Source organism: Heterocephalus glaber, unplaced genomic scaffold (genome assembly GCF_053883595.1).
Source record: "Heterocephalus glaber isolate CG9 unplaced genomic scaffold, H.glaber_assembly_v1.0 deba00001504, whole genome shotgun sequence".
NCBI lineage: Eukaryota > Metazoa > Chordata > Mammalia > Rodentia > Bathyergidae > Heterocephalus > Heterocephalus glaber.
In genome coordinates this window covers 21,750,731-21,756,858 of record NW_028258324.1, presented here as the reverse complement: position 1 = coordinate 21,756,858, position 6,128 = coordinate 21,750,731, and the positions used below count along the sequence as shown (strand labels likewise).

Here is a 6,128-nt window from a genome sequence, read left to right as displayed (position 1 = left end):
TGTTGACCTTGTAACCAGCTACTTGACTGAATTTGGTTATTAAGTCTAGAAGACTTTTGGTGGAGTTCTTGGGGTCTTCTATATAGAGTATCATGTCATCTGCAAATAATGACAATTTGACTTCTTCATTACCTATCTTTATTCCTTTTATTTCTTTCTCTTGTCTAATTGCCATGGCTAATGTTTCCAGAACTATATTGAACAAGAGTGGTGGTAGTGGACATCCTTGTCTTGTTCCTGATTTTAGTGTGAAGGATTTCAGTTTTTGACCATTTAGTATGATATTTGCTGTTGGTTTTTCATAGATGGCTTCTATCAGTTTGAGGTAGAGACCATCTATTCCAATTTTTTGTAGGGTTTTTATCATAAATGCATGTTGGATTTTGTCAAAAGCTTTTTTGTGTCTATGGAGATAATCACATGGTTTTTGTCCTTGGCTCTATTGATATAGTGTATTACATTAATTGATTTTTGTATATTGAACCATCCCTGCATCCCTGGGATGAATCCCACTTGATCAGGGTGTATGATCTTCTTGATGATCTTCTGCATTTGGTTTGCCAGTATTTTATTAAGGATTTTTGCATCTATGTTCATTAGTGAGATTAGCCTATAGTTCTCTTTTTCAGTTGGGTCTTTCTCTGCTTTGGGGATCAAGGTGATGCTTGCTTCCAGGAATGAATTTGGGAGTATTGCTTCCCTTTCAATTTCATTGAAGAGTTTCAACAGTAGTGGCAGCAGTTCCTCTCTAAATGTCTTGTAGAATTCAGCAGTGAAGACATCAGGGCCCGGGCTTTTCTTTGTTGATAAGTTTTTAATTACATTTTCAATTTCATTGGTTGATATTGGGTTGTTCAGAATTTTTAGGTCTTCTTCGTTCAACTTTGTTAATTCATATGTATCTAGGAATCTGTCCATTTCTTCTATGTTGTCCATCTTATTGGCGTATAGGTTCTGGAAGTAAGTATTGATGATCCTCTGGATTTCTGCTGGGTCTCTTGTCATTTCACCCTTTTCATTCCTAATTGCATGGATTTGGGCCTTTTCTTTCCTTTTTCTGACAAGGTTGGCTAAAGGTTTGTCAATTTTGTTGATTCTTTCGAAGAACCAACTCTTAGCTTCATTGATTTTTTGTATCATTCTCTTAGTTTCCATTGCATTGATTTCTCCTCTAATCTTTATAATTTCCTCCCTTGTATGAGCTTTGGGGTTGTCCTGATCTTCTTTTTCTAGAAGCTTGAGGTTCAGCATCAGGTTGTTTAATTGGGCTCGTTCTGTTTTCCTAATATGCATATTCACTGCTATGAATTTCCCTCATAAGACTGCTTTCACTGTGTCCCATAGATTCTGATTAGTTGTATTGTCATTGTCATTTAATTGAAGGAACTGTCTGATTTCTTCTTTAATTTCCTCTGTGACCCATTGGTTATTCAGAAGTGTGCTGTTCAATTTCCACATGTTTATGAAATTTTTTGAGTTTCTTTTGCTATGGATCTCCAATTTCATGGCACTATGATCTGATAATATACAGGGGATAACTTCAATTCCTTTGCACTTACTTAAACATGTTCTATGTGTCTGTATATGGTCTATTTTGGAGAATGACCTACGTGCAGCTGAGAAGAATGTGTATTCTGTTTTTGTGGGGTGGAAGACTCTGTAAACATCTGATAAGTTCATTTGTTCAAGAGTTCGACTGAGTTCCAGTATTTCATTACTTATTTTTAGTTTAGTTGATCTACCTATTTGTGACAGTGGAGTGTTGAGGTCCCCCACTACAATTGTATTAGTGCATATATGACTTTTCATGTCCATTATTATTTGTTTTATATAGTTGGGTGCACTAGTGTTTGGTGCATAGATATTTATGATTGTCATCTCTTCCTCTTGGATTCTTCCCTTTACAAGGATGTAGTGTCCTTCTTCATCTCTCTTAACCAGTGTTGGTTTGAATCTTACTTGATCTACCAAGAGGATATGTACTCCTGCTTTTTTTCGGGTTCCTGTCACATGGAGTATTGTTTTCCACCCTTTAACTTTCAGTCTATGAGTTTCTTTTTGAATTAAGTGTGTTTCTTGTATGCAGCATATTGTTGGATTTTGCTTCTTGACCCATTCTGCCAGACTATTTCTTTTGATTGGTGAATTGAGACCATGAACGTTGATGGTTATAACTGAAACATATTGACTTGTCATTGCCATGACTTTTTCTTTTTGTTGGGTTCTCCCCCTTTACATTTAATTTCTTGTCATGCCAGATGGGTTCATTCTGCTTTGCTTCCTGGGGTTGTGATCCTCAATGTCTGTTCCTAAGATATTGTGTAAAATTCTTTGGAGTGCTGGTTTGGTATTCATGATGTTCCTAAGGTGCTCTTTGTCATGAAAGTATCTTATTTCTCCATCTATTTTAAAAGATAGTTTTGCAGGGTACATCAATCTGGGTTGGAGGCTGTTTTCTTTTAGGTCTTGGAATATGTCACTCCAAGCTCTTCTTGCCTTGATGGTTTGTGTTGAGAAGTCTGCTGTGATTCTGATGGGCTTTCCTTTGTATGTGATTTTTTTCTTTTCTCTGACTGCTTGGAGAACTTTCTTCTTCTGTTGTGTTTCTGGAATCTTAACAATTATATGCCTATGTGTAGATTGTTTTTTGATCAAGGTTATTTGGAGTCCTATATGCCTCACTTATCTGTATGTCAAAAACTTCCCTGCTTGGGAAGTTTTCTGCCATTATTTCTGTGAAGAGATTTTTTATGTCATCTCCACTCTCTCCTGTTTCTTCACTGAGCCCAATCAGTCTTATGTTATTCTTCCTTGCAACATCTAGAAGCTGCTGGATTGATTTCTCATGTTCCCTTAGAATTTTGAAGCAATTTTTCTTTTCCTGGTCACTAATTGCAATCTTATCTTCTATATCTGAAATTCTGTCCTCACATTGGCTCATTCTGCTGTGTATACTTTCAGTGGAGTTTTTCATGTCCTGGAAATCTATTTGCATCTGTTTTATGGATTCCATTTGTTTCTTATGTTGGGATTCCATCATGTTCCTCAGCTCCTCTCTAGATTTATTAATCAAGTCTTGCACTAGGGGCACAATTTCTCCTGTTATCTGAGAAATTATTTCTGATTTCATTTTTTCCAGATCCCCTTTTGTTGCCAGTTCAGTGGGTCCAGGTGTTTGAATATTAGAGTGTTCCATCTCATTTCCCTTTGGGGTTGTTGTAGGTGATCTGGAAGTCTGGTTTTGAGGCTTGTTTACATGTTTTCTCATTTCGACTGGGGCGAGGGGCTGTTATTGCCTGCACAGATTACCTCCTCTGAGCTGGGTGAGGTGAGACAGGGGCAGTGAGCAGCGGTAGGGATGGTGACCCAAAAGCCCTTTCCTCTGGGCTGGGAGCAGCGGGAAGGATGGTGGCCGGGAAGCCCCTTTCTCTGGACCAGGAGCAGTGGGATGGTGGCTCAGAAGCCCCTCCCTCTGGGCCAGGAGCAGCAGGACAGAAGGTGGCCCAAAAGCCCTTTCCTCTGGGCTGGGAGCAGTGGGAGAGATGGTGACCAAGAAGCCCCTTCCTCTGGACCAGGAGCAGTGGGACAACGGCTCAGAAGCCCCTACCTCTGGGCCGGGAACAGTGGGACTCAGTAACTTGGTCTTGTGGTCTGGTGTCCTCTGTGTCTTTGTAGTGTGGAATCAGATGGCTGCCTGTCTGCAGCGGGCTGATTGGTGTGTGTTCTGTGTGACTGGGGACCTCCGTAGGGTGTGGGCAAACCTGCCTGTCTGCAGCGAGGTGATTCGGCATCTTCCACATGACTCACATCACTTTTACATGTCAAGTTTCAAAAGTGAAAGCAATTAGGGCCTGAACTGTAGTTCCAGTAAAGCTTGAGAAATGTTGGTCTTTGTTTTTCCGCCTCTCTGATCTGGGTGGAGTGGTAACTGAGTGAAGGGATACAGTACAGTTTATCTAGATCAAGTACGTTAGCTAATTTGGTGTATGGGTGTTGAGAAATGAATTTGAGTGAATGGGCACATAGGACAGAAACTAACATGAACAGTGATTCAGACTTTTTGCTCAAAAATCTAATTCAAATATGAAACTTGCTTGTTATGATGAACTTTTTAGTTCAACTTCAATGACCTTTACTTAATGCTCAGGCAGTGAGTTGGTTATTAACTGAAAAAGGAATGCACAATAGCTATAAATTTGCTGAAATTCTTGTGGCATCTAAAGAAATATCAGTTTGTAATGTTGATAGAAGGTCCTAAGTGTCACTGCTGCTAAAGTCCTTGTGTGGGGGCATATGTATTTCTTGAAATTGTTTTTTCTCCTCAATAACCTCCCATTTATGATTTTAATATCATCTCTTTTGGAAACTTTATCTTTTCTTTTTTAAAATACTAAGTGTATTATGTTGGGAAGATAATTTAACTTTTAACTAGAAAATTTTATTTAAAAATCTAAGTTTCACTGATTAATAGTAATATGAGAGCTGTCAAGGAAATCTAAGTTCATTGTATTTAGTAAAGTATGCATAAAATCTTTTAAAACATGAGGTATTGTTGAAAATCAATTATCTTGAAAGGAAAACAGCTTTCTATTTCTAAAGCCATTTACCTGGGTTTTGCAGAATACCAGCCTCCTCAGACACCATTTACTCTAAGTCCAAATGCTTTTGTGTGGAATACAGTCTTTAATTTATAGTTAAAATTTTTAGAAAATTTTTCCATCCTGCCTGGAAGTAGCAGGATGAGTGCTAAGGAGAACTTCTCACACTAATTCTTTCCACAATTCTGGTCACAATCTGAACTGGATGAGGACCAAATCAAACTTCTACATAAAGTCAACATTAAACCTAATCATTGAATTTAATTTGATTCTCATCCCTTTTGGTTTGTGACAAGAATCATAGAAAGGATTAAGTTCATGAACTGAGGTACCACTCTATATAACAAATATTCTATGTAGACTGAACTGAAATATAAAATAGGACAGTGAAAGAGAAGATGTGAGTGACAATATACTACAACCATAAGAAAAATAGAAAATAAATGGTAGCAGAAAGAAGGAAGAAAATAAAAGTAGAGAATTATTTTGGGAGAGGCAAAGGTAATATGATAACACTCACTCTCTTCTTTTAAGTGATTCTGCTACAGAACATCTAAATAAAAATATATATTCAGTACAAGAGCTCAATGTCCAGAAGAGAAAAAAGCTTTTGCTTAATAAAGATATATGTAAGCATAATATACTGCTTGAATTATATATGCATATTTAGCTTATCAGCATTGCTATGTAATTAGATTAACAACATTGATATATAACTACACTTGATCTGAGCCAAAAGGCCGAGAAGTGATAACATGGATATATAACTAATTGATTAACTAGAAATAGCAATAGTCAGAAAACATGACTGATTTTTTAATAGAGCCTTTGATCATTCAAAAATGATACATAATTATTATTGTTATTTATTTAATAATTTTAATGTTGTGTGTGTGTCTGTGTGTGGAACTGGGAATTGAAACCACAGCCTTTGAACTGAGCTACATCCCCAGCCCTTATTTGTTTATTTATTTATTCATTCACTAATTTTTGAGACAGAGTCTTGCTAAGTTGCTTAATTGCCCATATTGGGCTCTAACTGGGGATCCTCCTGCCTCAGCTTTCCAGAATTCTGGGATGACAGGTATATGTCACAATTCCTAATGTGTTAGTCACTATCCTATCCCTAGGACAAAATATCTAACATTTACCACCCAAAGAATGACAGGTTTATTTTGGCTCACATTGTCAGTTCATTCTGAGCATGAGTGGCTGTCTACAAAACAAACATGTCACAAGGAAAGAACATAGCTAGGAAAGCTGCTCAACCCATGGCTAGCAGGACTCAGAGGGAACAGAGAAGCCAGAAATAAGAACACACCCTTGCAGTGAGTGATCCATCTCTTTTGGTCAAATTCTATTTCCTAAATGCATTCAGTTATGAACTCATTAATAAATCAGTCCGCTGATGAGTATAACACTCCTATGATTCAATTACCTTCCAAAAGTCCCATCTCTGAACACAGGAGATTTTTAGGGGACATTTTACATCTAATCCCTAATATGTGGCTTAATTATTCTTTTTAAAAG

General features: G+C 37.4%; 1 pseudogene; it reads right to left on the bottom strand.

Annotated features, from left to right (window-relative positions):
- Window positions 1–5,220: 5,220 nt before the first annotated feature.
- LOC147825272 (U2 spliceosomal RNA) lies at window positions 5,221–5,350 on the bottom strand (annotated as a pseudogene).
- Between the last annotated feature and the right edge of the window lie 778 nt (window positions 5,351–6,128).